Raw genomic sequence first — 8,910 nt, 5'->3', positions numbered from 1 at the left:
ATTCACATGTGCAATAACCTGTAGAAAAAACCACCATGTCAGCTACAAGCTCATCCTCGTTTAAAAATATAAAAATCACACAATCATGCTCTGCTGGCTGGAGCCAGTGGGCATGATGTTGCCTATCAACTAATTAAATAAATTACACCCTCAATATTTTAATTTAAAAAAAGAATACATGACACAATCCAAAAAGTACATATTATATAGCTATTTAATAGCCACCTGCTTATAGCTTACACCAGTATTATAGCTTGAACCTAGGTCATTCACGTCATGTATGTCCTAAAACCACTTAATTTGCTCCACTAACCCTAAGTAGATAGCTTAAGCCTACATCATTAGACCCACTTCTAATAAAGTATCTTAAAATTACATCATTAGACCTGCTAATTCAGGCAAACTGGGGTCTGTGCATACCCAGCTCACATATACCGTTGTCTACAAGCAAGCACTCTTTTTTTAATGACTTCCAAGATATATTTTGCTCTGTTGTTGCAGATATAATCAATTACAAGCAACCCATTCCTAGATGCAGGGACTGGTTGAACCTAAAGAATTACCCACTGATTTAGAAAAAGAGTTCAAATCACTTCATTTTCTCCATTGAATGCACCCACTAGTTCAAGCAATACAGACTACCCAATACAAATTTCAAGGAGGTGACAGTGTTTGAACTCATGAATCATCTCTGGGGTCCACAAGCATGTCCACAAGATGCTCTTCTTCTAATAGTGCTCAAGGGTGGGGAAATGAGCTATCTCATACATGATTAGCCTCATTGATTTGAGACAAATAGCTTAAATCACTTCATTTCCTTAATCCTACATCATACGCCCCCAAGCAGTTCAAACTACCCCATAGCTAAGGCTTGGTACTGATCTAAAATAAATAACTTAAACCACTTCATTTACCCCCTTAAACCAATATCATAAGCCCCCACTAGTTCAAGCAATGCAGGCACATCATGGCATGTGTAGCTAGAGAGAAGACGATGAAAAGGGGTACCTTGTTGTTGATGGTGTCGATGGTGATGGGGGGAGACCATGCAGGTGAAGAGGAGAGGGGTCTGCTGATGATGAGCCCCTTTTGGGCATTTCCTGCTTGGGTGGTTGGTGGAGGGGGGCGGGAGGCTAAAGCCCTTGTGTTGGCGAGGGCACGCTTAAGAGTATGGGCTGATCGTCTGAGCAAGCCTCATAAGTCCACATGGGACATTTGAGAGAGAGAGAGAGAGAGAGAGAGAGAGAGAGAGAGAGAGAGAGAGAGAAGCTAAAGAATGGGGAGGAAGGGGGTGGGGGTGGTGCTCTTTTGCCAAGACAAAGGAAGATGAATCTCTTAATGTTGAGCCATCAAATTGTTCCATACACAAAAAAGACAAAATGGAAGAGAATAAAGGTTGTGTTGACATCTCCAAAGGGAAAGGGGACCAAATTGGCCAATAAGTCCAAGAATAATACACAAGAATACTAAAATAATGAATGCATGATGCATCTCTCCAAAACCATACTAGAAAACATTAAAAAAGAAAAGGAAACCCTAGAATCGCTATACTAAAAGTTACATAGTCTTCTAGAGACCCAATGAGATCATGCATGGTCCTTTGGAGCACCGAGTGTGTTTGATTTGGATCAAGAGATGAGTGGCAGTGGGGTATCTCATGAGACCTCCTATGCCAATTCTTAGGTCTCCAAAGTGTAATGCAATCAAATATAGGCACCTAAAGGCTGCAAGAAATCTCCATATTGAAATGAGGGTGCTTTATGGATGTGATTGTTCTATGTGTCATGTAGTTTAGTGGCTTCATAGTATATCCTAGTCCTCCTTGTGTGCCAGAAGGAAGATATACAAAAGAGTTCATTTATATTATTTGTTACTTTTTCTTTTTACTAAGCAAAAATGTGTTATGTCATCATAAATGATTAATATTTATCTACGTCCATTTGTTTACTAAGAAAAGGACCTCAAGTCTGATGACTTGATCCCAATTCCCCTCCATGTTCCACATGGACAAGCAAGTCTAAACCTAGGCTCCCCAACCCACCTTTTATTTTATTTTAACACACATAGACCGCAAAGAAGGAATGAAAACTATGCCCCTCCATGTACAAGCACTGGAAGCAAATTAGATATATACAAAGAAGCATTCTCTCTCTCCCCCCCGCCTCTCTCTCTCTCTCTCTCTCTCTCTCTCTCTCTCTCTCTCTCTCTCCCTGTCTGTCTCTCTCTCACTTTTCGTAATAGAAGTTATATATTACCAAAAATTACATTACATGGCCGCCATGTGATGTACTAGCTTTCCCTCACTATTTACTTCGAACCACAGGTGTAGCTCGGAGTACCCTCATCCAATATATAGCTGTGTCATTCTCCACCAAATGAGCTGACCACCACAAGGAAGAGACTTGCCACAATAGTAGCCCTTTTATATGCCCTATGTGTGCTGTAATACCCACTTTTGCATCAAATATGAAGGCATTCCTAGTTAACCAGATATGCCACAAACCTGTCCACTTGAAAGAATGAAAGAAAACTAAATGTTTTGGGTTATTTGGCCCATTCGAAATCTTGCCAAAAATCTAGTCTTTAACCTTTACGGGCCTATCTGTCAACACAAAATCCATACGCGAGAAAGGAAATCCCACACCTTCTTTGCCACCGAATATGAAATGAAAAGATGCGGGCATGTTTCCAAGCATGTAGTACAAAACACACAACTACCAAAAGTAATCCGTACTTTCGTAGTTGGTCCCCCAATGGTAGGCCTCTAACTAGCATGCGTCATGGGAACACCTTGATGTGGAATCTTAGACCACCAGCCATGTAAGATTACTTTTACCAGGCCCTACTTTTCTTGATGTTCCATACCCTATTAGCCTTCTCAGTGATCTAGTGCTTATCTTCCACCATCATATGGTACACTTGATTTGCTGTACGTTGGACAATGTCCTGAGGCTTTCTAAATGTTCAATCTAACCAAGGTTGTTGATCCTCCAACTGAGGAATATCACCAAATGGTGTAAGGCCTACCCTCTCCTTCTCCCATAACTGTACATATCCACGTGGAACCCAAAAATATTGATGGATTTCTAAAAAGATAATAAGCGGCCTCTACATGGCAACAAAGCATCCATAATTCTCACTGTGCTAATCGATCCATTCTATTAAATTTTGGCCGCTCAACAAGTTTGTCAGGCCACTCTAGAAGTCATGAAGTGGCCAACACCTCACTTGCCATAGAATTTAATTGCAACCGCTGATTTGAAGGCTTCAATTTAGTGTGTGCCAACACCTCCTTCTATGAGATCATTAAATGATAAAGGAGAGGTGAAGCCACCACTCGAACCTATTGGGAACCATTCACTAAATCTCACCATGTACTATCAATCCTAGTATTACCATGCACAAGTGCGACCTCCTCTATGAGGACCTTAGCCATTACCACCCATGGCTCTTGAGATACACACATATCTTGCAATAAAGGCCATCTCCTAGAGCGACCATATATAATCTAACATCTAATAGGGCTGCCCCTCCACTCCTTCGGAGTAGTAACATGTTCCCAAGAAGTCCACATCTACTTTTGTTTATTTCTTGCTCTTTTCCATATCATAAATCTAATTGGTTGTTGTATTTGCCATGGCAATAAAGGCAAGAAAAAAGATATCATGCTAGTCATAATGGATTATGCTACTTTGAGCCGAACATGCATAGGCCAACCCTACGATTTCCAATACACAAACTTATCATTTATCCTTGTAGAAGTCCATGCCAACAAAGCCTGTGAATCAACATCAACTCCAATCGGATAACCCAAGTGGCGTGTGATGCATACCCTTTGTATGATCTACCTATTCCATCCCAAACCAAGTAAATCTCTCTTGGTATAGCTTATCAAAGCAGATTTCTAAATATTAATGTATAACTCTAAAGCAAGACCAAAAGTATCCCAAATAGCCATAGCCTTTTGAACATTATCTCTTTGATCCTTAAGGAACATGAAAGAATCATGTCACCTAGGCTGTAATGCCTATGTGACCGACGGCAGATCGGATGGCCAGACGGGGCTTTAGCGTCAATGCATCGGCCGGAGCATCGAGGACATAACCATCCGGGGTTCAATGGGAGAGGACGCCCATGCGGAGTCATGGGCGGCCAGGCTAGTGTGGGGGACGACAGGCCACACACTATATAGCCTGGGGGATGAGGGGCAATCCTCATTCTTCCTCTATGGCTGGGTGGTGAGCCCGAGGCCGTCCCCTCCTGTGATAGCGTTCGTAGTGGTGCTACGGTGATCTAACATTGGTATCAGAGCTTGGCATCGGGATCGTGAGTGGTGTGCAAAGCGGGCCCAGCTATTTAATGATTAACTCTCAATCAAATTTGGGGGGATAACCTTATCTCAAAGGTCCTACAGTAAGAAGTCGTGGAGAAGAAGAGGTTGGCCATAGCTGGAAGGAAGGGTTCTCTCTCTCTCTCTCTCTCAAAGGTCCTACAGTAAGAAGTCGTGGAGAAGAAGAGGTTGGCCATAGCTGGAAGGAAGGGTTCTCTCTCTCTCTCTCTCTCTCTCTCTCTCTCCGTTGCACACACCCAAGCTCTCCATTGCAGGTAAGCAATTTCTGTTTTTTTTATCTCAAAGGTCCTACAGTAAGAAGTTGTGGAGAAGAAGAGGTTGGCCATAGCTGGAAGGAAGGGTTCTCTCTCTCTCTCTCTCTCTCTCCGTTGCACACACCCAAGCTCTCCATTGCAGGTAAGCAATTTCTGTTTTTTTTTTGGCTTTGGAGCTTGTTTGCGGGAGAAGAGGTCGTATGTGGAGGGAACCTTGTAATGGCGGCTGTCTATAGTGCTGGAAAGTGTGTGGAGGGAACCGGTGGCCTACCCACAGCAGGCGTCCTGCCTGGTACTGCGCCGATGGCCAGCCCACCGGCGGCCAGCCAGGCCGGCGGCTGTTTAATGGTTACACAGCCAAGCAGTTAAGCAGATACAATTTCTCCACAAGAAACATGTTGAATAGGCAAAAACAGAAATTCAGACACAGCAGAAACATAATGCAGAGATAGAACTTTGACAGAGCAAGGATACACAAGAGATAAAACCCTAAAAATCTGCTTCATTCTTCTCTCTTCTTCTCATTACATTGCTTCCCCTTCTTTTCTTCCTTGCTCAAAAAACGTTACTCTTTCCCCAAAACGTTATTCTTGAATAACCGTTACATATCGTAACTTCCAAGATCCCAAGAAATACCTTCTGACTTAGCACATATCCGACTTACTTAATATCTGACTCAGCAAATATCCGACTTAGCAACATTCTGACTTAAGAGAACTATGCCTTCAACACATGGCACGTCCCGGTGTGGTAGATTTCGAAGAAATCTGACTCGGATCCACATATCCCTTGATCCGCTTAGCCGCTTTCCTTATCAGCAGCCTCCGATGACTTCTTTACTGCATCCTCTGTTTCGCCTTCCGCCGCTGCTTGACATTCGACTAAATCCGGCTCTGCCTCCTTGTCTTCAATCAGCACTACCACCTTCTCAACATCCTCCTTTTCGGATCCAATCCGCATTCCGCTGCAACTCCGCAGCCATATGTCAGCATTTCTGCCTTGATAATCAGTCACATCCGCTGAATCTTCCACTAGAACTTCCGGCACAACATCCACACATTTGACTGCTATCTCCTCAGCTTTATTATACTTTAAACATATAACTAGCTTGATAATTACTTTCCCCCCTGATTCTTCAAAAATATGTAGCTTAAAGGCATTATAAGTGCATACCCATTGTGCATCCCTTATGAGTATGTGAATACATGTGAACCACTTTAAGGCAACATGCCAAGGTTGGGAACCTTTCATATAGATCAACATCCAATGTACATCATACAAAATGAATTTATGAAACCAAAATTCAATATGTCCCTTCTCCAAGATAATGGAGTAGACATGAGTGTTGCATGACGAATGAAGATCAATACAAGGATGCAACAAAAAAGACACTTAGGGCTCTTGAAAAGAGTTCCAAGTTGTAGATGAATGTGGGAGAGGGCTTGACAATAATCCCACATGGGAACTTTTGGGAGTTCTAGAATTTTTGTATAAAAGGTGGCCCAGTTGAGAGCTAGAGAGGACTCTTTGGTCATTTGGTTGAGAGGCTCATAGAGAGAGCTTGCTCCATAGCTCCTTCTCATGTGCTCTCCCAAGGCTCTCCATCTCCATTCTTGCTTCAATCTTATACTCTCTATTCTCTACATTTTCAATGATATGAGGTTTTGGTCTACACACTTGCTAATCTAGATTTCTTAATGATGTTTTGATTTGTGAGTTGTAGAGTGCATGTGATGAAGCTTGTGCATGAAATGATGTGTAGTTGAGGCTTGTGTGATAGCTCTTTGCATGTTAGATTCTTTGCATAAGTTGCATTTTTATGCTTAAGTGTAGCCTAATCTTGATGCTTTGATTATGTAAGATTGATTGCTTGAGTGTTGAAGAAGGATTGAGTAGGACTAGAAGTCATTAGTGTGTGGTTAACTCATCTTCTCCCATTCGGGATAGCCTCTATGCGCTAACCGGGTTGCATTCACGGATTGACAAAGTGTGTGGGTTGGAGTGTAGCCTCCGCTATGCCAAACAATGGCGCCGCTGGGGAACGCACACCTAAGTTAGTGAAGGGTGTTAACCATTACTTCATACTAAGTGCTCCATTGATTGCAAAATCGTGGATTAGGGTAGATTAGAGTAGAGTTAGCAAGGGCATTGAGGGTGTGATCTCAAGGGCGCCTTGTGTGTTTTCGATTTTTTGATTAGAAGCAAAAAAAAATAAAATTAATTAAAACCTCATTGCGGTAGAGAAATCCCGCCACTAACCAGATTTAAGTACTTCAAGTTTTTGTATTTTTGACGGGGTTGGCGAGAGGTAGGTAGGAAGTAGTGGAAGCGGCCTTCTTTCTTTTATTGTTTTGATTTGTTATTGTGTGGAGAGGCGTCTCCATAAGCGCAGCAAAGAAAAATAAGTAGATATATATATATATATATATATATATATATTTATTCATATATATATACCTTGTAGAGGTTGGGCGGCCGGTGTATAGCGAGGAGGAAATATACATTGGAGGCGGCTTAATATATATATATATATCTATCTATCTATATATATATATATATATATATATATATATATATATATATATACATTGGGGAGGCTATGGGGGCGGCCAGTGCAGTAAGGCGGATTTTAAAAGAAATATATATATATAAATATATATATTTCTTATATTGACGTGAGCAGCAAGCGTTGCCTGCAGAGGAGAAGACGGCGGCTGGAACGTGGAAGCGCTGGTCGAAGGAGTGGAAGACGGCGCCAGCAGAGGAGAAGACGGCGGCTGGTGCGAAGGAAGCGTTGGCCGGCTGAGAGCTGGGGTGCCTGATCAGAGCGAAGAGGTAGAAGGCGGGTGGAACGTGGAAGCGTCGTCTGACGTGGCAGCGTTGGCCGGCGTGAAGCGGCGGCTGGAGAGAAGGCGTCGGCAGAGTAGCCGGGGAGGAAGCTGCGTGGAGGCCTTTATATAAACACTGAAGGCTTAGCAGTGGCTGCGTCGGCAGAAAACGGAGGAACCGAAGGGTGTGGAGCTGCAGCTAAGGTAGACGGCCGACTGTGGAAGCGAAGGGTAGACGTGGAAAGTGAGAAGAAGGAAAGTGGAAGCCGAAGGTGGGGGCGCCTGCAGTGGACGCAGCCTGCAGATGGCAGCTGGCAGTGGAGAGGCGGTGCATTGAAGAGTCTGGAAGTGGGTGCGGCAACGAATCCGGGAGTCGACGAGGCGGCGGATAAGGTAGGTGTATTTTTCATTTTTTTTATTTTTATTAAATTTTCATGTTTTTTTGTATTTTTAAATAAAAATAATAATAATAAATATAAAAAACAACCAAAAAAAATATTTTTTTTAAAAAAAAGAGATAGAAAAAAAAAAGAAAAAAAAGAAGAAAAAAAAGAAAAAAAATTCTTTAAATTTTTTAAAAAAAGAAAAAAAGAAAAAGAAAAAGAAGAAAAACAATTTTTAGTTTTGGTAGTTTGAATCCATTTTTTAAAATTTCTGTAAAATTTTGCATAAGTAAAGTAGCGTGCATTTTTTATTTTTATTTTGTAATTGCGTGCATAATTAGTAGATTTATATTTTTTGTAATTAGGCACGAAATTTATTAGAAAAAAAAAAACCAAACAAACAAACAAACAAACCAAAAAAAAAACAACAACAACAAAAGGAGAAAAAACAAAAGAAAACAAAAGAAAATTTAAAAAAAAATTCTATAAATTAAGTGTTTTTTAGGAGTCTATTTTTTTTACATATTTTGTAATTCTTCATTTTTTTTTATTTTTTGCATAATTAGTGTAACCTGTATTTTTTAATTTTTGTAACTTTGTGCATAATTAGTATTTGTTTTAGTGTGATTCATAATTTTTGTGTAAATTTAAAAAAATAAAAAAAAATAAAAACATAAAATCATTTAAAAAAAATAAAAATATATATAAGATAGATAGTTACACCACACATACTCATTTTAGTTGCATTTAGTGATTAGGTAGGTTAAAAAATATATATATATATATATACATATATATATATATATTAATTAATTAAAAAAAACAAAAACAGAAAAAACAAAAACAAAACAAAACAAAACAAAAACACATAAAAAACCAAAAAAATTTGACCTTATGCACTTGTGGTCGGGACATCTTATAGATTCTACCATAAGGCCTAGGGCACCTTCTAGAGTACCTACGCAGGAAAGTGGGACCCAATCGGTAGGAAATTTGGCAGATATTGCTGAAACCCTTTCTGAATCCCAATCCGATACTCTTTCCTCCAAAACAACTACTTGATTGTCCATGGACAATCTAGGGCCGACAAATAG

This window comes from Cibotium barometz, chromosome 36 (assembly GCF_041138505.1).
Source record: "Cibotium barometz isolate CiBa-2024 chromosome 36, ASM4113850v1, whole genome shotgun sequence".
In the NCBI taxonomy this organism is placed as follows: Eukaryota; Viridiplantae; Streptophyta; class Polypodiopsida; order Cyatheales; family Cibotiaceae; genus Cibotium; species Cibotium barometz.
Note: the sequence above shows the minus strand (reverse complement) of the source record.